Below are 24196 nucleotides of genomic sequence, written 5' to 3'. Positions count from 1 at the left end.
TCGATGTCCAGCGTAACTATCTACAAGGGTCTATTGGTTCCTCGGTCACCGGATGGTCGCGTTTTGTCATCTAGTTTTCAAATCCGACGCAATACTGACAGTTAATTTATGTTCTCTCATCCTCACAATGACGATGGAACACACATACTGCGATGGTTTTCAGAACATCGTCTTCCAGCAGATATATCTCCAAGCATCTATTACTGCCTGGGTCACCACATGATCGTTGTCCTACGAGTAAAGGTTCGGGAATCCGACGCAAATTTGACAGTTAATTGCGACATTCCCACCATCCTAATGACGATGCAACACAGAAATTGCGTCGCGATTCAATACATTGGTCACTAGCCGACTTATCTCCGAGGGTCTAATCCTCATAGCAGATGGATGTACAATTTGGCAGTCAAGTTTGTTTTCTCCCTCTCATAACTCACAGTTAATTCTTACCGTCACATCCTGGTATTGACGATGGAACGCACAAATAGCGTCGCGATTCAATAGATCGAAGTCCAGCGTAACTATCTACAAAGGTCTATTGGTGCCTCGGTCACCGGATGGTCGCGTTTTGTCATCTAGTTTTGAAATCCGACGCAAAACTGACAGTTAATTTATCTTCTCTCATCCTCTCAATGACGATGGAACACATACTGCGATGGTTTTCAGAACATCGTCTTCCAGCAGATTTATCTCCAAGCATCTATTACTGCCCTAGTCACCACATGATTGTTGTCCTACGAGTAAAGTTTCGGGAATCCGACGCAAATTTGACAGTTAATTGCGACATTCCCACCATCCTAATGACGATGCAACACAGAAATTGCGTCGCGATACAATACATTGGTCACTAGCCGACTTATCTCCGAGGGTCTAACGCTGCCTCATACCAGATGGATGTACAATTTGGCTGTCAACTTTCTTGTCTCCGACTCAAAACTCACAGCTAATTCTTACCGTCAGATCCTGGTATTGACGATGGAACACACAAATAGCGTCGCGATTCTATACATCGATGTCCAGCGTAACTACCTACAAGGGTCTATTGGTGCCTCGGTCACCGGATGGTCGCGTTTTGTCATCTAGTTTTCAAATCCGACGCAAAACTGACAGTTAATTTATGTTCTCTCATCCTCTCAATGACGATGGAACACACATACTGCGATGGTTTTCAGAACATCGTCTTCCAGCAGATTTATCTCCAAGCATCTATTACTGCCCTAGTCACCACATGATTGTTTTCCTACGAGTAAAATTTCGGGAATCCGACGCAAATTTGACAGTTAATTGCGACATTCCCACCATCCTAATGACGATGCAACACAGAAATTGCGTCGCGATTCAATACATTGGTCACTAGCCGCCTTATCTCCGAGGGTCTAACGCTGCCTCATACCAGATGGATGTACAATTTGGCTGTCAAGTTTCTTGTCTCCGACTCAAAACTCACAGTTAATTCTTACCGGCATATCCTGGTATCGACCATGGAACACACAAATAGCGTCGCGATTCAATACATCGATGTCTAGCGTAACTATTTACAAGGGTCTGTTGGTGCTTCGGTCACCGGATGTTCGCGCTTTGTCATTCTAGTTTTCAAATTCGACGCAAATTTGACAGTTAATTGCGACATTCCCACCATCCTAACGACGTTGCAACACAGAAATTGCGTCGCGATTAAATGCATTGGTCACTTGCCGACTTATCTCCGAGGGTCTATCGCTGCCTCATACCAGATGGACGTACTCTTTGGCAGTCAAGTTTGTTTTCTCCCTCTCATAACTCACAGTTAATTCTTACCGTCAGATCCTGGTATTGACGATGGAACACACAAATAGCGTCGCGATTTTATACATCGATGTCCAGCGTAACTATCTAGAGGGGTCTATTTGTGCCTCGGTCACCGGATGGTCGCGTTTTGTCAGTCTATTTTATAAATCCGACGCAAAACTGGCAGTTAATTTTATTCCTCCCATACTCTCAATTACGATGGAACACACATACTGCGATGGTTTTCAGAACATCGTCTTCCAGCAGATTTATCTCCAAGCATGCCTGGGTCACCACATGATCGTTCTCCCGCGAGTAAAGTTACGGGAATCCGACGCAAATTTGACAGTTAATTGCGACATTCCCACCATCCTAACGACGTTGCAACACAGAAATTGCGCGGCGATTCAATACATTGGTCACTAGCCGACTTATCTCCGAGTGTCTAACGCTGCCTCATACCAGATGGATGTACAATTTGGCTGTCAAGTTTCATTTCTCCGACTCAAAACTCACAGTTAATTCTTACCGGCAGATCCTTGTATCGACCATGGAACACACAAATAGCGTCGCGATTCAATACATCGATGTCTAGCGTAACTATTTACAAGGGACTATTGGTGCCTCAGTCACCGGATGGTCGCGCTTTGTCAGTCTAGTTTTCAAATCCGACGAAGATTTGACAGTTAATTGCGACATTCCCACCAGACTAATGACGATGCAACACAGATATTGTGTCGCGATACAATACATTGGTCACTAGGCGACTTATCTCCGAGGCTCTAACGCTGCCTTATACCAGATGGATGTACAATTTGGCTGTCAAGTTCCTTGTCTCCGACTCTAAACTCACAGCTAATTCTTACCGTCGGATCCTGGTATTGACGATGGAACACACAAATGTTGTTGTTGTTGTTGTCTTCAGTCCTGAGACTGGTTTGATGCAGCTCTCCATGCTATTCTATCCTGTGCAAGCTGCTTCATCTCCCAGTACCTACTGCAACCTACATCCTTCTGAATCTGCTTAGTGTATTCATCTCTCGGTCTCCCTCTACGATTTTTACCCTCCACGCTGCCCTCCAATGCTAAATTTGTGATCCCTTGATGCCTCAAAACATGTCCTACCAACCGATCCCTTCTTCTAGTCAAGTTGTGCCACAAACTTCTCTTCTCCCCAATCCTATTCAATACCTCCTCATTGGTTACGTGATCTATCCACCTTATCTTCAGTATTCTTCTGTAGCACCACATTTCGAAAGCTTCTATTCTCTTCTTGTCCAAACTAGTTATCGTCCATGTTTCACTTCCAGATATGGCTACACTCCAAACAAATACTTTCAGAAACGACTTCCTGATACATAAATCTATATTCGATGTTAACAAATTTCTCTTCTTCAGAAACGCTTTCCTTGCCATTGCCAGTCTACATTTTATATCCTCTCTACTTCGACCATCATCAGTTATTTTACTTCCTAAATAGCAAAACTCCTTTACTACTTTAAGTGTCTCATTTCCTAATCTAATTCCCTCAGCATCACCCGATTTAATTTGACTACATTCCATTATCCTCGTTTTGCTTTTGTTAATGTTCATCTTATATCCTCCTTTCAAGACACTGTCCATTCCGTTCAACTGCTCTTCCAAGTCCTTTGCCGTCTCTGACAGAATTACAATGTCATCGGCGAACCTCAAAGTTTTATTTCGTCTCCATGAATTTTAATACCTACTCCAAATTTTCCTTTTGTTTCCTTTACTGCTTGCTCAATATACAGATTGAATAACATCGGGGAGAGGCTACAACCCTGTCTCACTCCTTTCCCAACCACTGCTTCCCTTTCATGCCCCACGACTCTTATTACTGCCATCTGGTTTCTGTACAAATTGTAAATAGCTTTTCGCTCCCTGTATTTTACCCCTGCCACCTTTAGAATCTGAAAAAGAGTATTCCAGTCAACATTGTCAAAAGCTTTCTCTAAGTCTACAAATGATAGAAACGTAGGTTTGCCTTTTCTTAATCTTTCTTCTAAGATAAGTCGTAAGGTCAGTATTGCCTCACGTGTTCCAACATTTCGACGGAATCCAAACTGATCCTCCCCGAGGTCTGCATCTACCAGTTTTTCCATTCGTCTGTAAAGAATTCGCGTTAGTATTTTGCAGCCGTGGCTTATTAAACTGATAGTTCGGTAATTTTCACATCTGTCAGCACCTGCTTTCTTTGGGATTGGAATTATTATATTCTTCTTGAAGTCTGAGGGTATTTCGCCTGTCTCATACATCTTGCTCACCAGCTGGTTGAGTTTTGTCATGACTGGCTCTCCCAAGGCCGTCAGTAGTTCCAATGGAATGTTGTCTACTCCGGGGGCCTTGTTTCGACTCAGGTCTTTCAGTGCTCTGTCAAACTCTTCACGGAGTATCGTATCTCCCATTTCGTCTTCATCTACATCCTCTTCTATTTCCATAATATTGTCCTCAAGTACATCGCCCTTGTATAAACCTTCTATATACTCCTTCCACCTTTCTGCCGTCCCTTCTTTGCTTAGAACTGGGCTGCCATCTGAGCTCTTGATATTCATACACGTGGTTCTCTTCTCTCCAAAGGTCTCTTTAATTTTCCTGTAGGCTGTATCTATCTTACCCCTAGTGAGATAAGCTTCTACATCCTTACATTTGTCCTCTAGCCATCCCTGTTTAGCCATTTTGCATTTCCTATCGATCTCATTTTTGAGACGTTTGTATTCCTTTTTGCCTGCTTCATTTACTGCATTTTTATATTTTCTCCTTTCATCAATTAAATTCAATATTTCTTCTGTTACCCAAGGATTTCTAGCAGCCCTTGTCTTTGTACCTACTTTATCCTCTGCTGCCTTCACTACTACATCCCTCAGAGCTACCCATTCTTCTTCTACTGTATTTCTTTCCCCTATTCCTGTCAATTGTTCCCTTATGCTCTCTCTGAAACTCTGTACAACCTCTGGTTCTTTCAGTTTATCCAGGTCCCATCTCCTTAATTTCTCACATTTTTGCAGTTTCTTCAGTTTTAATCTACAGGTCATAACCAATAGATTGTGGTCAGAGTCCACATCTGCCCCTGGAAATGTCTTACAACTTAAAACCTGATTCCTAAATCTCTGTCTTACCATTATATAATCTATCTGATACCTTTTAGTATCTCCAGGGTTCTTCCATGTATACAACCTTCTTTCATGATTCTTAAACCAAGTGTTAGCTATGATTAAGTTGTGCTCTGTGCAAAATTCTACTAGGCGGCTTCCTCTTTCATTTCTTAGCCCCAATCCATATTCATCTACTATGTTTCCTTCTCTCCCTTTTCCTACACTCGAATTCCCATGACTATTAGATTTTCGTCACCCTTCACTATCTGAATAATTTCTTTTATTTGATCATACATTTCTTCAATTTCTTCGTCATCTGCAGAGCTAGTTGGCATATAAACTTGTACTACTGTAGTAGGTGTGGGCTTCGTATCTATCTTGGCCACAATAATGCGTTCACTATGCTGTTTGTAGTAGCTTACCCGCATTCCTATTTTCCTATTCATTATTAAACCTACTCCTGCATTACCCCTATTTGATTTTGTGTTTATAACCCTGTAGTCACCTGACCAGAAGTCTTGTTCCTCCTGCCACCGAACTTCACTAATTCCCACTATATCTAACTTTAACCTATCCATTTCCCTTTTTAAATTTTCTAACCTACCTGCCCGATTAAGGGATCTGACATTCCACGCTCCGATCCGTAGAACGCCAGTTTTCTTTCTCCTGATAACGACATCCTCCTGAGTAGTCCCCGCCCGGAGATCCGAATGGGGGACTATTTTACCTCCGGAATATTTTACCCAAGAGGATGCCATCATCATTTAATCATACAGTAAAGCTGCATGTCCTCGGGAAAAATTACGGCTGTAGTTTCCCCTTGCTTTCAGCCGTTCGCAGTACCAGCACAGCAAGGCCGTTTTGGTTAATGTTGCAAGGCCAGATCAGTCAATCATCCAGACTGTTGCCTATGCAACTACTGAAAAGGCTGCTGCCCCTCTTCAGGAACCACACGTTTGTCTGGCCTCTCAACAGATACCCCTCCGTTGTGGTTGCACCTACGGTACGGCCATCTGTATCGCTGAGGCACGCAAGCCTCCCCACCAACGGCAAGGTCCATGGTTCATGGTTCATAGCGTCGCGATTCTATACATCGATGTCCAGCGTAACTATCTGGAAGGGTCTATTTGTTCCTCGGTCACCGGATGTTCGCGCTTTGTCAGTCTAGTTTTCAAATCCGACGCAAAACTGGCAGTTAATTTTATTCCTCCCATACTCTCAATTACGATGGGACACACATTCTGCGATGGTTTTCAGAACATCGTCTTCCATCAGATTTATCTCCAAGTATCTATTACTGCCTGGGTCACCATATGATCGTCCTCCTGCGAGTAAAGTTTCGGGAATCCGACGCAAATTTGACAGTTAATTGCGACATTCCCACCATCCTAATGACGATGCAACACAGAAATTGCGTCGCGATTCAATACATTGGTCATTAGCCGATTTATCTCCGAAGGTCTATCGCTGCCTCATACCAGATGGACGTACTCTTTGGCAGTCAAGTTTGTTTTCTCCCTCTCATAACTCACAGTTAATTCTTACCGTCAGATCCTGGTATTGACGATAGAACACACAAATACCGTCGCGATTCTATACATCGATGTCCAGCGTAACTATCTAGAGGGGTCTATTTGTGCCTCGGTCACCAGATGGTCGCATTTTGACAGTCTATTTTATAAATCCGACGCAAAACTGGCAGGTAACTTTATTCCTCCCATACTCTCCATTACGTTGGAACACACATACTGCGATGGTTTTCAGAACATCGTCTTCCAGCAGATTTATCTCCAAGCATGCCTGGGTCACCACATGATCGTCTTTCTGCGAGTAAAGTTACGGGAATCCGACGCAAATTTGACAGTTAATTGCGACATTCCCACCATCCTAACAACGTTGCAACACAGAAATTGCGTCGCGATTCAATACATTGGTCACTAGCCGACTTACCTCCGAGGGTCTATCGTTGCCTCATACCAGATGGACGTACTCTTTGGCAGTCAAATTTGTTTTCTCCCTCTCATAACTCACAGTTAATTCTTACCGTCTGCGATGGTTTTCAGAACATCGTCTTCCAGCAGATTTATCTCCAAGCATCTATTACTGCCTGGGTCACAACATGATCGTTGTCCTACGAGTAAAGTTTCGGGAATCCAACGCAAATTTGACAGTTAATTGCGACATTCCCACCATCCTAATGCCGATGCAACATAGAAATCGCGTCGCGATTCAATACATTGGTTACTAGCCGACTTATCTCCGAGGGTCTAACGCTGCCTCATACCAGATGGATGTACAATTTGACAGTCAAGTTTCTCTTCTCCCTCTCATAACTCACAGTTAATACTTACCGTCAGATCCAGGTATTGACGATGGAACACACAAATAGCGTCGCGATTCTATACATCGATGTCCAGCGTAACTATCTAGAAGGGTCTTTTTGTGCCTCGGTCACCGGATGGTCGCGTTTTGTCAGTCTAGTTTACAAATCAGACTCAAAACTGGCAGTTAATTTTATTCCTCCCATACTCTCAATTACGATGGAACACACATACTGCGATGGTTTTCAGAACATCGTCTTCCATCAGATTTCTCTCCAAGTATTTATTACTGCCTGGGTCACCACATGAACGTTCTCCTGCGAATAAAGTTTCGGGAATCCGACGCAAATTTGACAGTTAATTGCGACATTCCCACCATCCTAATGACGATGCAACACAGAAGTTGCGTCGCGATTAAATACATTGGTCACTAGCCGACTTATCTCCGAGGGTCTATCGCTGCCTCATACCAGATGGACGTACTCTTTGGCAGTCAAGTTTGTTTTCTCCCTCTCATAACTCACAGTTAATTCTTACCGTCAGATTATGGTATTGACGATGGAACACACAAATAGCGTCGCGTTTCTATACATCGATGTCCAGCGTAACTATCTAGAGGGGTCTCTTTGTGCCCCGTTCACCGGATGGGCGCGTTTTGTCAGTCTATTTTATAAGTTCGACGCAAAACTGGCAGGTAATTTTATTCCTCCCATACTCTCCATTACGTTGGAACACACATACTGCGATGGTTTTCAGAACATCGTCTTCCAGGAGATCTATCTCCAAGCATGCCTGGGTCACCACATGATCGTTCTCCTGCGAGTAAAGTTACGGGAATCCGACGCAAATTTGACAGTAAATTGCGACATTCCAACCAGACTAATGACGATGCAACACAGAAATTGCGTCGCGATTCAATACATTATGTCACAAGCCGACTTATCTCCGAGGGTCTATCGCTGCCTCATACCAGATGGACGTACTCTGTGGCAGTCAAGTTTGTTTTCTCACTCTCATAACTCACAGTTAATTCTTACCGTCACATCCTGGTATTGACGATGGAACACACAAATAGCGTCGCGATTCTATACATCGATGTCCAGCGTAACTATCTAGAGGGGTCTATTTGTGCCACGGTCACCGGATGGTCGCGTTTTGTCAGTCTATTTTATAAATCCGACGCAAAACTGGCAGTTAATTTTATTCCTCCCATACTCTCAATTACGATGGAACACACATACTGCGATGGTTTTCAGAACATCGTCTTCCAGCAGATTTATCTCCAAGCATCTATTACTGCTTGGGTCACCACATGATCGTTGTCCTACGAGTAAAGTTTCGGGAATCCAACGCAAATTTGACAGTTAATTGCGACATTCCCACCATCCTAATGCCGATGCAACACAGAAATCGTGTCGCGATTCAATACATTGGACACTAGCCGACTTATCTCCGAGGGTTTAACGCTGCCTCATACCAGATGGATGTACAATTTGGCTGTCAAGTTTGTTTTCTCCCTCTCAAAACTCAAGCTATTTCTTACCGTCAGATCCTGGTATTGACGATGGAACACACAAATAGCGTCCCGATTCTATACATCGATGTCCAGCGTAACTATCTCTAAGGGTCTATTTGTGCCTCGGTCACCGGATGTTCGCGCTTTGTCAGTCTAGTTTTCAAATCCGACGCAAAACTGACAGTTAATTTTATTCCTCCCATACTCTCAATTACGATGGAACACACATTCTGCGATGGTTTTCAGAACATCGTCTTCCAGCAGATTTATCTCCAAGCATCTATTACTGCCTGGGTCACAACATGATCGTTCTCCTACGAGTAAAGTTTCGGGAATCCGACGCAAATTTGACAGTTAATTGCGACATTCCCACCATCCTAATGCCAATGCAACACAGAAATCGCGTCGCGATTCAACACATTGGTCTCTAGCCGACTTATCTCCAAGGGTCTAACGCTGCCTCATACCAGATGGATGTACACTTTGGCTGTCAAGTTTCTTTTCTCCGACTCAAAACTCACAGTTAATTCGTACCAGCAGATCCTGGTATCGAGCATGGAACACAAAAATAGCATCGCGATTCTATACATGGATGTCTAGCGTAACTATTTACAAGGGTTTATTGGTGGCCCGGTCACCGAATGTTCGCGCTTTGTCAGTCTAGTTTTCAAATCCGACGCAAATTTGACAGTTAATTGCGACATTCCCACCATCCTAACGACGTTGCAACACAGAAATTGCGTCGCGATTCAATACATTGGTCACTAGCCGACTTATCTCCGAGGGTCTATCGTTGCCTCATACCAGATGGACGTACTCTGTGGCAGTCAAGTTTGTTTTCTCCCTCTCATAACTCACAGTTAATTCTTACCGTCACATCCTGGTATTGACGATGGAACACACAAATAGCGTCGCGATTCTATACATCGATGTCCAGCGTAACTATCTAGAGGGGTCTATTTGTGCCTCGGTCACCGGATGGTCGCGTAGTGTCAGTCTATTTTATAAATCCGACGCAAAACTGGCAGTTAATTTTATTCCTCCCATACTCTCAATTACGAAGGAACACACATTCTGCGATGGTTTTCAGAACATCGTCTTCCAGCAGATTTATCTCCAAGCATCTATTACTGCCTGGGTCACAACATGATAGTTGTCCTACGAGTAAAGTTTCGGGAATCCGACGCAAATTTGACAGTTAATTGCGACATTCCCACCATCCTAATGCCAATGCAACACAGAAATCGCGTCGCGATTCAATACATTGGTCTCTAGCCAACTTATCTCCGAGGGTCTAACGCTACCTCATACCAGATGGATGTACACTTTGGCTGTCAAGTTTCTTTTCTCCGACTCAAAACTCACAGTTAATTCTTACCGGCAGATCCTGGTATCGACCATGGAACACAAAAATAGCGTCGCGATTCTATACATGGATGTCTAGCGTAACAATTTACAAGGGTTTATTGGTGGCTCGGTCACCGAATGTTCGCGCTTTGTCAGTCTAGTTTTTAAATCCGACGCAAATTTGACAGTTAATTGCGACATTCCCACCATCCTAACGACGTTGCAACACAGAAATTGCGTCGCGATTCAATACATTGGTCACTAGCCGACTTATCAACGAGGGTCTAACGCTGCCTCATACCAGATTTATGTACAATTTGGCTGTCAAGTTTCTTTTCTCCGACTCAAAACTCACAGTTAATTCTTACCGGCAGATCCTGGTATCGACCATGGAACACACAAATAGCGTCGCGATTCAATACATCGATGTCTAGCGTAACTACTTACAAGGGACTATTGGTGCCTCAGTCACCGGATGGTCGCGCTTTGTCAGTCTAGTTTTCAAATCCGACGCAAATTTGACAGTTAATTGCGACATTCCCAACAGACTAATGACGATGCAACACAGATATTTCGTCGCGATACAATACATTGGTCACTAGGCGACTTATCTCCGAGGGTCTAACGCTGCCTCATACTTGATGGATGTACAATTTGGCTGTCAAGTTTCTTTTCTCCGACTCAAAACCCACAGTTAATTCTTACCGGCAGATCCTGGTATCGACCATGGAACACACAAATAGCGTTGCGATTTTACACATCGATGTCCAGCGTAACTATCTAGAAGGGTCTATTTGTGCCTCGGTCACCGGATGGTCGCGTATTGTCAGTCTATTTTATAAATCCGACGCAAAACTGGCAGTTAATTTTATTCCTCCCATACTCTCAATTACGATGGAACACACATACTGCGATGGCTTTCAGAACATCGTCTTCCATCAGATTTATCTCCAAGTATCAATTACTGCCTGGGTCACTACATGAACGATCTCCTGCGAGTAAAGTTTTGGGAATCCGATGCAAATTTGACAGTTAATTGCGACATTCCCACCATCCTAATGACGATGCAACACAGAAATTGCGTCGCGATTCAATTATTTGGTCATTAGCCGATTTATCTCCGAGGATCTATCGCTGCCTCATACCAGATGGACGTACTCTTTGGCAGTCAAGTTTGTTTTCTCCCTCTCATAACTCACAGTTAATTCCTACCGTCAGATCCTGGTATTGACGCAGGAACACACAAATACCGTCGCGATTCTATACATCGATGTCCAGCGTAACTATCTAGAGGGGTCTATTTGTGCCTCGGTCACCGGATGGCCGCGTTTTGTCAGTCTATTTTATAAATCCGACGCAAAACTGGCAGGTAATTTTATTCCTCCCATACTCTCCATTACGTTGGAACACACATACTGCGATGGTTTTCAGAACATCGTCTTCCAGCAGATTTATCTCCAAGCATGCCTGGGTCACCACATGATCGTTCTCCTGCGAGTAAAGTTACGGGAATCCAACGCAAATTTGACAGTTAATTGCGACATTCCAACCAGACTAATGACGATGCAACACAGAAATTGCGTCGCGATTCAATACATTATGTCACAAGCCGACTTATCTCCGAGGGTCTATCGCTGCCTCATACCAGATGGACGTACTCTTTGGCAGTCAAGTTTGTTTTCTCCCTCTCATAACTCACAGTTAATTCTTACCGTCAGATCCTGGTATTGACGATGGAACACACAAATACCGTCGCGATTCTATACATCGATGTCCAGCGTAACTTTCTAGAGGGGTCTATTTGTGCCTCGGTCACCGGATGGTCGCGTTTTGTCAGTCTAGTGTATAAATCCGACGCAAAACTGGCAGTTAATCTTATTCCTCCCATACTCTCAATTACGATGGAACACACATACTGCGATGGTTTTCAGTAGATCGTCTTCCAGCAGATTTATCTCCAAGCATGCCTGGGTCACCACATGATCGTTCTCCTGCGAGTAAAGTTACGGGAATCCGACGCAAATTTGACAGTTAATTGCGACATTCCCACTATCCTAACGATGTTGCAACACAGAAATTGCGTCGCGATTCAATACATTGGTCACTAGCCGACTTATCTCCGAGGGTCTATCGTTGCCTCATACCAGATGGATGTACTCTGTGGCAGTCAAGTTTGTTTTCTCACTCTCATAACTCACAGTTAATTCTTACCGTCACATCCTGGTATTGACGATGGAACACACAAATAGCGTCGCGATTCTATACATCGATGTCCAGCGTAACTACCTAGAGGGGTCTATTTGTGCCTCGGTCACCGGATGGTCGCGTTTTGTCAGTCTATTTTATAAATCCGACGCAAAACTGGCAGTTAATTTTATTCCTCCCATACTCTCAATTACGATGGAACACACATACTGCGATGGTTTTCAGAACATCGTCTTCCAGCAGATTTATCTCCAAGCATCTATTACTGCCTGGGTCACCACATGATCGTTGTCCTACGAGTAAAGTTTCGGGAATCCAACGCAAATTTGACAGTTAATTGCGACATTCCAACCATCCTAATGCCGATGCAACACAGAAATCGCGTCGCGATTCAATACATTGGTCACTAGCCGACTTATCTCCGAGGGTTTAACGCTGCCTCATACCAGATGGATGTACACTTTGGCTGTCAAGTTTCTTTTCTCCGACTCAAAACTCACAGTTAATTCTTACCGGCAGATCCTGGTATCGACCATGGAACACACAAATAGCGTCGCGATTCAATACATCGATGTCTAGCGTAACTATTTACAAGGGACTATTGGTGGCTCGGTCACCGAATGTTCGCGCTTTGTCAGTCTAGTTTTCAAATCCGACGCAAATTTGACAGTTAATTGCGACATTCCCACCATCCTAACGACGTTGCAACACAGACATTGCGTCGCGATTCAATACATTGGTCACTAGCCGACTTATCTCCGAGGGTCTATCGTTGCCTCATACCAGATGGAAGTACTCTGTGGCAGTCAAGTTTGTTTTCTCCCTCTCATAACTCACAGTTAATTCTTACCGTCACATCCTGGTATTGACGATGGAACACACAAATAGCGTCGCGATTCTATACATTGATGTCCAGCGTAACTATCTGGAAGGGTCTATTTGTGCCTCGGTCACCGGATGTTCGCGCTTTGTCAGTCTAGTTTTCAAATCCGACGCAAAACTGACAGTTAATTTTATTCCTCCCATACTCGCAATTACGATGGAACACACATACTGCGATGGTTTTCAGAACATCGTCTACCAGCAGATTTATCTCCAAGCATGCCTGGTTCACCACATGATCGTTCTCCTGCGAATAAAGTTTCGGGAATCCGACGCAAATCTGTCAGTTAATTGCGACATTCCCACCATCCTAATGACGATGCAACACAGAAATTGCGTCGCGATTTAATACATTGGTCACTAGCCGACTAATCTCCGAGGGTCTAACGCTGCCTCATACCTGATGGATATACAATTTGGCTGTCAAGTTTCTTGTCTCCGACTCAATACATTGGTCACTAGCCGACTTATCTCCGAGGGTCTAACGCTGCCTCATACCAGATGGATGTACAGTTTGGCTGTCAAGTTTCTTGTCTCCGACTCAAAACTCACAGTTAATCCCTACTGTCAGATCCTGGTATCGACGATGGAACACACAAATAGCGTCGCGATTCAATACATCGATGTCTAGCGTAACTATCTACAAGGGTCTATGGGTCCTCGGTCACCCGATGATCGCTCTTTGTCAGTCTAGTTTTCAAATCCGACGCAAATTTGACAGTTAATTGCGACATTCCCACCATCCTAACGTCGTTGCAACACAGAAACTGCGTCGCGATTATATACATTGGTCACTAGCCGACTTATCTCCGAGGGTCTATCGCTGCCTCATACCAGATGGACTTACTCTTTGGCAGTCATGTTTGTTTTTTCCCTCTCATAACTCACAGTTAATTCTTACCGTCAGATCCTGGTATTAACGATGGAACACACAAATAGCGTCGCGATTCTATACATCGATTTCCAGCGTAACTATCTACAAGGGTCTATTGGTGCCTCGGTTACCGGATGGTCCCGTTTTGTCAGTCTAGTTTAAAAAACCGTCGCAAAACTGGCAGTTAATTTTATTACTCCTATACTCTCAATTACGATGGAACAAACATATTGCGATGGTTTTCAGAACATCGCCTTCCAGCAGATTATCTCCAAGCATGCCTGGGTCACCACATGATCGTTCTCCTGCGAGTAAAGTTACGGGTATCCGACGCAAATTTGACAGTTAATTGCGACATTCCCACCATCCTAACGACGTTGCAACACAGAAATTGCGTCGCGATTAAATACATTGGTCACTAGCCAACTTATCTCCGAGGGTCTATCGCTGCTTCATACCACATGGACGTACTCTTTAGCAGGCAAGTTTGTTTTCTCCCTCTCATAACTTATAGTTAATTCTTACCGTCAGATCCTGGTATTGACGAAGGAACACACAAATAGCGTCGCGATTCAATAGATCGATGTCCAGCGTAACTATCTACAAGGTTCTATTGGTGCCTCGGTCACCGGATGGTCGTGTTTTGTCATCTAGTTTTCAAATCCGACGCAAAACTGACAGTTAAATTTATTTTCTCTCATCCTCTCAATGACGATAGAACACATATACTGCGATGGTTTTCAGAACATCGTCTACCAGCAGATTTATCTCCAAGCATCTATTACTGCCTGGGTCACCACATGATCGTTGTCCTACGAGTAAAGTTCCGGGAATCCGACGCAAATTTGACAGTTAATTGCGACATTCCCACCATCCTAATGACGATGCAACACAGAAATTGCGTAGCGATTCAATACATTGGTCACTAGCCGACTTATCTCCGAGGCTGTAACGCTGCCTCTTACCAGATGGATGTACAATATGGCTGTCAAGTTTCTTGTCTCCGACTCAAAACTCACAGCTAATTCTTACCGTCAGATCCTGGTATTGACGATGGAACACACTAAGAGCGTCGCGATTCTATACCTCGATGTCCAGCGTAACTATCTAGAAGGGTATATTTGTGCCTCGGTCACCGGATGTTCGCGATTTGTCAGTATAGTTTTCAAATCCGATGCAAAACTGACAGTTAATTTTATTCCTCCCATACTCTCAATTACGATGGAACACACATACTGCGATGGTTTTCAGAACATCGTCTTCCAGCAGATTTATCTCCAAGCATGATTGGGTCACCACATGATCGTTCTCCTGTGAGTAAAGTTACAGGTATCCGACGCAAATTTGACAGTTAATTGCGACATTCCCACCATCCTAATGAGGACGCAACATAGTAATTGCGTCGCGATTAAATACATTGTTCACTAGCCGACTTATCTCCGAGGATCTATCGCTGCCTCATACCAGATGGACGTACTCTTTGGCAGTCAAATTTGTTTTCTCCATCTCATAACTCACAGTTAATTCTTACCGTCAGATCCTGGTATTGACGATGGAACACACAAATAGTGTCGCGATTCTATACATCGATGTCCAGCGTAACTATCTAGAAAGGTCTATTTGTGCCTCGGTCAACGGATGGTCGCGCTTTGTGAGTCTAGTTTTCAAACCCGACGCAAAACTGGCAGTTAATTTTATTCCTCCCATACTCTCAATTACGATGGAACACACATACTGCGATGGTTTTCAGAACATCGTCTTCCAGCAGATTTATCTCCAAGCATGATTGGGTCACCACATGATCGTTCTCCTGTGAGTAAAGTTACAGGTATCCGACGCAAATTTGACAGTTAATTGCGACATTCCCACCATCCTAACGACGTTGCAACACAGAAATAGCGTCGCGATTAAATACATTGGTCACAAGCCGACTTATCTCCGAGGGTGTAACGCTGCCTCATACCAGATGGATGTACAATTTGGCTGTCAAGTTTCTTGTCTCCGACTCAAAACTCACAGCTAATTCTTACCGTCAGATCCTGGTATTGGCGATGGAACACACAAATAGCGTCGCGATTTTATACCTCGATGTCCAGCGTAAATATCTAGAAGGGTCTACTTGTGCCTCGGTCACCGGATAATCGCGCTTTGTCAGTATAGTTTTCAAATCCGATGCAAAACTGACAGTTAATTTTATTCCTCCCATACTCTCAATTACGATGGAACACACATTCTGCGATGGTTTTCAGAACATCGTCTTCCATCAGATTTATCTCCAAGTATCTATTACTGCCTGGGTCACCACATGATTTTTCTCCTGCGAGTAAAGTTACGGGAATCCGACGCAAATTTGACAGTTAATTGCGACATTCCCACCATCCTAACGACGTTGCAACACAGAAATTGCGTCGCGATTCAATACATTTGTCACTAGTCGACATATCTCCGGGGGTCTAACGCTGCCTCATACCAGATGGATGTACAATTTGGCAGTCAAGTTTCTCTTCTCCCTCTCATAACTCACAGTTAATACTTACCGTCAGATCCTGGTATTGACGATGGAACACACAAATAGCGTCGCGATTCTATACATCGATGTCCAGCGTAACTATCTAGAAGGGTCTATTTGTGCCTCGGTCAACGGATGGTCGCGCTTTGTCAGTCTAGTTTTCAAATCCGACGCAAATTTGACAGTTAATTGCGACATTCCCACCAGACTAATGACGATGCAACACAGAAATTGCGTCGCGATTCAATACATTGGTCACTAGCCGACTTATCTCCGAGGGTCTATCGGTCACCGGATGGTCGCGTTTTGTCATCTAGTTTTCAAATCCGACGCAAAACTGACAGTTAATTTATGTTCTCTCATTCTCTCAATGACGATGGAACACACATACTGCGATGGTTTTGAGAACATCGTCTTCCAGCAGATTTATCTCCAAGCATGCCTGGGTCACCACATGATCGTTCTCCTGCGAGTAAAGTTACGGGAATCCGACGCAAATTTGACAGTTAATTGCGACATTCCCACCATCCTAACGACGTTGCAACACAGAAATTGCGTCGCGATTCAATACATTTGTCACTAGTCGACATATCTCCGGGGGTCTAACGCTGCCTCATACCAGATGGATGTACAATTTGGCAGTCAAGTTTCTCTTCTCCCTCTCATAACTCACAGTTAATACTTACCGTCAGATCCTGGTATTGACGATGGAACACACAAATAGCGTCGCGATTCTATACATCGATGTCCAGCGTAACTATCTAGAAGGGTCTATTTGTGCCTCGGTCAACGGATGGTCGCGCTTTGTCAGTCTCCGAGGGTCTATCGCTGCCTCATACCAGATGGACGTACTCTTTGGCAGTCAAATTTGTTTTCTCCCTCTCATAACTCACAGTTAATTCTTTCCGTCAGATCCTGGTATTGACGATGGAACACACAAATAGCGTCGCGATTTAATACATCGATGTCCAGCGTTACTATCTAGAAGGGTGTATTTGTGCCTCGGTCACCGGATGTTCGCGCTTTGTCAGTCTAGTTTTCAAATCCGACGCAAAACTGACAGTTAATTTTATTCCTCCCATACTCTCAATTACGATGGAACACACATTATGCGATGGTTTTCAGAACACATTCTTCCATCAGATTTATCTCCAAGTATCAATTACTGCCTGGGTCACCACATGAACGTTGTCCTGCGAGTAAAGTTGCGGGAATCAGACGCAAATTTGACAGTTAATTGCGACATTCCCACCATCCCCACGACTATGCAACACAGAAATTGCGTCGCGATTATATACATTGGTCACTAGCCAACTTATCTCCGAGGGTCTATCGCTGCCTCATACCAGATGGACTTACTCTTTGGCAGTCATGTTTGTTTTTTCCCTCTCATAACTCACAGTTAATTCTTACCGTCAGATCCTGGTATTGACGATGGAACACACAAATAGCGTCGCGATTCTATACATTGATGTCCAGCGTAACTATCTGGAAGGGTCTATTTGTGCCTCGGTCACCGGATGTTCGCGCTTTGTCAGTCTAGTTTTCAAATCCGACGCAAAACTGACAGTTAATTTTACTCCTCCCATACTCTCAATTACGATGGAACACACATTCTGCGATGGTTTTCAGAACATCGTCTTCCATCAGATTTATCTCCAAGTATCTATTACTGCCTGGGTCACCACATGAACGTTCTCCTGCGAGTAAAGTTTCGGGAATCCGACGCAAATTTGACAGTTAATTGCGACATTCTCACCATCCTAATGACGATGCAACACAGAAATTGCGTCGCGATTCAATACATTGGTCATTAGCCGATTTATCTCCGAGGGTCTATCGCTGCCTCATACCAGATGGACGTACTATTTGGCAGTCAAGTTTGTTTTCTCCCTCTCATAACTCACAGTTAATTCTTACCGTCAGATCCTGGTATTGACGATGGAACACACAAATGGCGTCGCGATTCTATACATCGATGTCTAGCGTAACTATCTACAAGGGTCTATTGGTGCCTCGGTCACCGGATGGTCGCGTTTTGTCAGTCTAGTTTACAAATCCGACGCAAAACTGGCAGTTACTTTTATTAATCCCATACTCGCAATTACGATGGAACACACATACTGCGATGGTTTTCAGAACATCGTCTACGAGCAGATTTATCTCCAAGCATGCCTGGTTCACCACATGATCGTTCTCCTGCGAATAAAGTTTCGGGAATCCGACGCAAATTTGTCAGTTAATTGCGACATTCCCACCATCCTAACGACGTTGCAACACAGAAATTGCGTCGCGATTCAATACATTTGTCACAAGCCGACTTATCTCCGAGGGTCTAACGCTGCCTCATACCGGATGGATGTACAATTTGGCAGTCAAGTTTCTCTTCTCAATCTCATAACTCACAGTTAATACTTACCGTCAGATCCTGGTATTGACGATGAAACACACAAATAGCGTCGCGATTCTATACATCTATGTCCAGCGTAACTATCTAGAAGGATCTATTTGTGCCTCGGTCAACGGAAGGTCGCGCTTTGTCAGTCTAGTTTTCAAATCCGACGCAAAACTGGCAGTTAATTTTATTACTCCCATACTCTCAATTACGATGGAACACACATACTGCGATGGTTTTCAGAACATCGTCTTCCATCAGATTTATCTTCAAGCATGCCTGGGTCACCACATGATCGTTCTCCTGCGAGTAAAGTTACGGGTATCCGACGCAAATTTGACAGTTAATTGCGACATTCCCACCATCCTAACGACATTGCAACACAGAAATTGCGTCGCGATTAAATACAGTGGTCACTAGCCAACTTATCTCCGAGGGTCTATCGCTGCCTCATACCAGATGGATGTACAATTTGACTGTCAAGTTTCTTGTCTCCGACTCAAAACTCACAGCTAATTCTTATCGTCAGATCCTGGTATTGACGATGGAACACACAAATAGCGTCGCGATTCTATACATCGATGTCCAGCATAACTATGTGGAAGGGTCTATTTGTGCCGCGGTCACCGGATGTTCGCGCTTTGTCAGTATAGTTTTCATATCCGACGCAAAACTGACAGTTAATTTTATTCCTCCCATACTCACAATTACCATGGAACACACATACTGCGATGGTTTTCAGAACATCGTCTTCCATCAGATTTATCTCCAAGTATCTATTACTGCCTGGGTCACCACATGAACGTTCTCCTGCGAGTAAAGTTTCGGGAATCCGACGCAAATTTGACAGTTAATTGCGACATTCCCACCATCCTAATGAGGACGCAACACAGAAATTGCGTCGCGATTAAATACATTGTTCACTAGCCGACTTATCTCTGAGGGTCTATCGCTGCCTCATACCAGATGGACGTACTCTTTGGCAGTCAAGTTTGCTTTCTCCCTCTCATAACTCACAGTTAATTCTTACCGTCAGATCCTGGTATTGACGATGGAACACACAAATAGTGTCGCGATTCTATACATCGATGTCCAGCGTAACTATCTAGAGGGGTCTATTTGTGCCTCGGTCACCGGATGGTCGCGTTTTGTCAGTCTAGTTTACAAATCCGACGCAAAACTGGCAGTTAATTTTGTTCCTCCCATACTCTCAATTACGATGGAACACACATACTGCGATGGTTTTCAGAACATCGTCCTCCAGCAGATTTATCTCCAAGCATGCCTGGGTCACCACATGATCGTTCTCCTGCGAGTAAAGTTATGGGAATCCGACGCAAATTTGACAGTTAATTGCGACATTCCCACCATCCTAACGACGTTGCAACACAGAAATTGCGTCGCGATTAAATACATTGGTCACTAGCCGACTTATCTCCGAGGGTCTATCGCTGCCTCATACCAGATGGACGTACTCTTTGGCAGTCAAGTTTGTTTTCTCCCTCTCATAACTCACAGATAATTCTTACAGTCAGATCCTGGTGTTGACGATGGAACACATAAATAGCGTCGAGATTCAATACATCAATGTCCAGCGTAACTATCTAGAAGGGTCTATTTGTGCCTCGGTCAACGGATGGTCTCGCTTTGTCAGTCTAGTTTTCAAATCCGACGCAAAACTGGCAGTTAATTTTATTCCCCCCATACTCTCAATTACGATGGAACACACATACTGCGATGGTTTTCATAACATCGTCTTCCATCAGATTTATCTCCAAGCATGCCTGGGTCACCACATGATCGTTCTCCTGCGAGTAAAGTTACGGGAATCCGACGAAAATTTGACAGTTAATTGCGACATTCCCACCATCCTAATGCCGATGCAACACAGGAATCGCGTCGCGATTCAATACATTGGTCTCTAGCCGACTTATCTCCGAGGGTCTATCGCTGCCTCATACCAGATGGACGTACTCTTAGGCAGTCAAGTTTGTTTTCTCCCTCTCATAACTCACAGATAATTCTTACCGTCAGATCCTGGTGTTGACGATGGAACACACAAATAGCGTCGAGATTCAATAGATCGATGTCCAGCGTAACTATCTACAAGGGTCTATTGGTGCCTCGGTCACCGGATGGTCGTGTTTTGTCATCTAGTTTTCAAATCCGACGCAAAACTGACAATTTTATTTTCTCTCATCCTCTCAATGACGATGGAACACACATACTGCGATGGTTTTCAGAACATCGTCTTCCAGCAGATTTATCTCCAAGCATGCCTGGGTCACCACATGATCGTTCTCCTGCGAGTAAAGTTACGGGAATCCGACGCAAATTTGACAGTTAATTGCGACATTCCCACCATCCTAACGACGTTGCAACACAGAAATTGCGTCGCGATTCAATACATTTGTCACAAGCCGACTTATCTCCGAGGGTCTAACGCTGCCTCATACCAGATGGATGTACAATTTGGCAGTCAAGTTTCTCTTCTCCCTCTCATAACTCACAGTTAATACTTAACCGTCAGATCCTGGTATTGACGATGGAACACACAAATAGCGTCGCGATTCTATACATCGATGTCCAGCGTAACTATCTAGAAGGGTCTATTTGTGCCTCGGTCAACGGATGGTCGCGATTTGTCAGTCTAGTTTTCAAATCCGACGCAAAACTGGCAGTTAATTTTATTCCTCCCATACTCTCAATTACGATGCAACACACATACTGCGATGGTTTTCAGAACATCGTCTTCCAGCAGATTTATCTCCAAGCATGCCTGGGTCACCACATGATCGTTCTCCTGCGAGTAAAGTTACGGGTATCCGACGCAAATTTGACAGTTAATTGCGACATTCCCACCATCCTAACGACGTTGCATCACAGAAATTGCGTCGCGATTAAATACATTGGTCACTAGCCAACTTATCTCCGAGGGTCTATCGCTGCCTCATACCAGATGGACGTACTCTTTGGCAGTCAAGTTTGTTTTCTCCCCCTCATAACTCATAGTTAATTCTTACCGTCAGATCCTGGTATTGACGAAGGAACACACAAATAGCGTCGCGATTCAATAGATCGATGTCCAGCGTAACTATCTACAAGGGTCTATTGGTGCCTCGGTCACCGGATGGTCGTGTTTTGTCATCTAGTTTTCAAATCCGACGCAAAACTGACAATTTTATTTTCTCTCATCCTCTCAATGACGATAGAACACACATACTGCGATGGTTTTCAGAACATCGCCTTCCATCAGATTTATCTCGAAGTATCTATTACTGCCTGGGTCACCACATGATCGTTCTCCTGCGAGTAAAGTTTGGGGAATCCGACGTAAATTTGACAGTTAATTGCGACATTCCCACCATCCTAATGCCGATGCAACACAGGAATCGCGTCGCGATTCAATACATTGGTCACTAGCCGACTTATCTCCGAGGGTCTAACGCTGCCTCATACCAGATGGATGTACAATTTGGCTGTCAAGTTTCTTGTCTCCGACTCAAAACTCACAGCTAATTCTTATCGTCAGATCCTGGTATTGACGATGGAACACACAAATAGCGTCGCGATTCTATACGTCGATGTCCAGCATAACTATCTGGAAGGGTCTATTTGTGCCGCGGTCACCGGACGTTCGCGCTTTGTCAGTGTAGTTTTCATATCCGACGCAAAACTGACAGTTAATTTTATTCCTCCCATACTCTCAATTACGATGGAACACACATTATGCGATGGTTTTCAGAACACATTCTTCCATTAGATTTATCTCCAAGTATCAATTACTGCCTGGGTCACCACATGAACGTTCTCCTGCGAGTAAAGTTTCGGGAATCCGACGCAAATTTGACAGTTAATTGCGACATTCCCACCATCCTCATGACTATGCAACACAGAAATTGCGTCGCGATTATATACATTGGTCACTAGCCGACTTATCTCCGAGGGTCTATCGCTGCCTCATACCAGATGGACTTACTCTTTGGCAGTCATGTTTGTTTTTTCCCTCTCATAACTCACAGTTAATTCTTACCGTCAGATCCTGGTATTGACGATGGAACACACAAATAGCGTCGCGATTCTATACATTGATGTCCAGCGTAACTATCTGGAAGGGTCTATTTGTGCCTCGGTCACCGGATGTTCGCGCTTTGTCAGTCTAGTTTTCAAATCCGACGCAAAACTGACAGTTAATTTTATTCCTCCCATACTCTCAATTACGATGGAACACACATTCTGCGATGGTTTTCAGAACATCGTCTTCCATCAGATTTATCTCCAAGTATCTATTACTACCTGGGTCACCACATGAACGTTCTCCTGCGAGTAAAGTTTCGGGAATCCGACGCAAATTTGACAGTTAATTGCGAACTTCTCACCATCCTAATGACGATGCAACACAGAAATTGCGTCGCGATTCAATACATTGGTCATTAGCCGATTTATCTCCGAGGGTCTATCGCTGCCTCATACCAGATGGACGTACTATTTGGCAGTCAAGTTTGTTTTCTCCCTCTCATAACTCACAGTTAATTCTTACCGTCAGATCCTGGTATTGACGATGGAACACACAAATGGCGTCGCGATTCTATACATCGATGTCTAGCGTAACTATCTACAAGGGTCTATTGGTGCCTCGGTCACCGGATGGTCGCGTTTTGTCAGTCTAGTTTACAAATCCGACGCAAAACTGGCAGTTACTTTTATTCCTCCCATACTCGCAATTACGATGGAACACACATACTGCGATGGTTTTCAGAACATCGTCTACCAGCAGATTTATCTCCAAGCATGCCTGGTTCACCACATGATCGTTCTCCTGCGAATAAAGTTTCGGGAATCCGACGCAAATTTGTCAGTTAATTGCGACATTCCCACCATCCTAACGACGTTGCAACACAGAAATTGCGTCGCGATTCAATACATTTGTCACAGGCCTACTTATCTCCGAGGGTCTAACGCTGCCTCATACCAGATGGATGTACAATTTGGCAGTCAAGTTTCTCTTCTCAATCTCATAACTCACAGTTAATACTTACCGTCAGATACTGGTATTGACGATGAAACACACAAATAGCGTCGCGATTCTATACATCTATGTCCAGCGTAACTATCTAGAAGGATCTATTTGTGCCTCGGTCAACGGAAGGTCGCGCTTTGTCAGTCTAGTTTTCAAATCCGACGCAAAACTGGCAGTTAATTTTATTCCTCCCATACTCTCAATTACGATGGAACACACATACTGCGATGGTTTTGAGAACATCGTCTTC

The sequence above is a fragment of the Schistocerca gregaria genome, unplaced genomic scaffold (genome assembly GCF_023897955.1).
Source record: "Schistocerca gregaria isolate iqSchGreg1 unplaced genomic scaffold, iqSchGreg1.2 ptg000391l, whole genome shotgun sequence".
In the NCBI taxonomy this organism is placed as follows: Eukaryota; Metazoa; Arthropoda; class Insecta; order Orthoptera; family Acrididae; genus Schistocerca; species Schistocerca gregaria.
Note: the sequence above shows the minus strand (reverse complement) of the source record.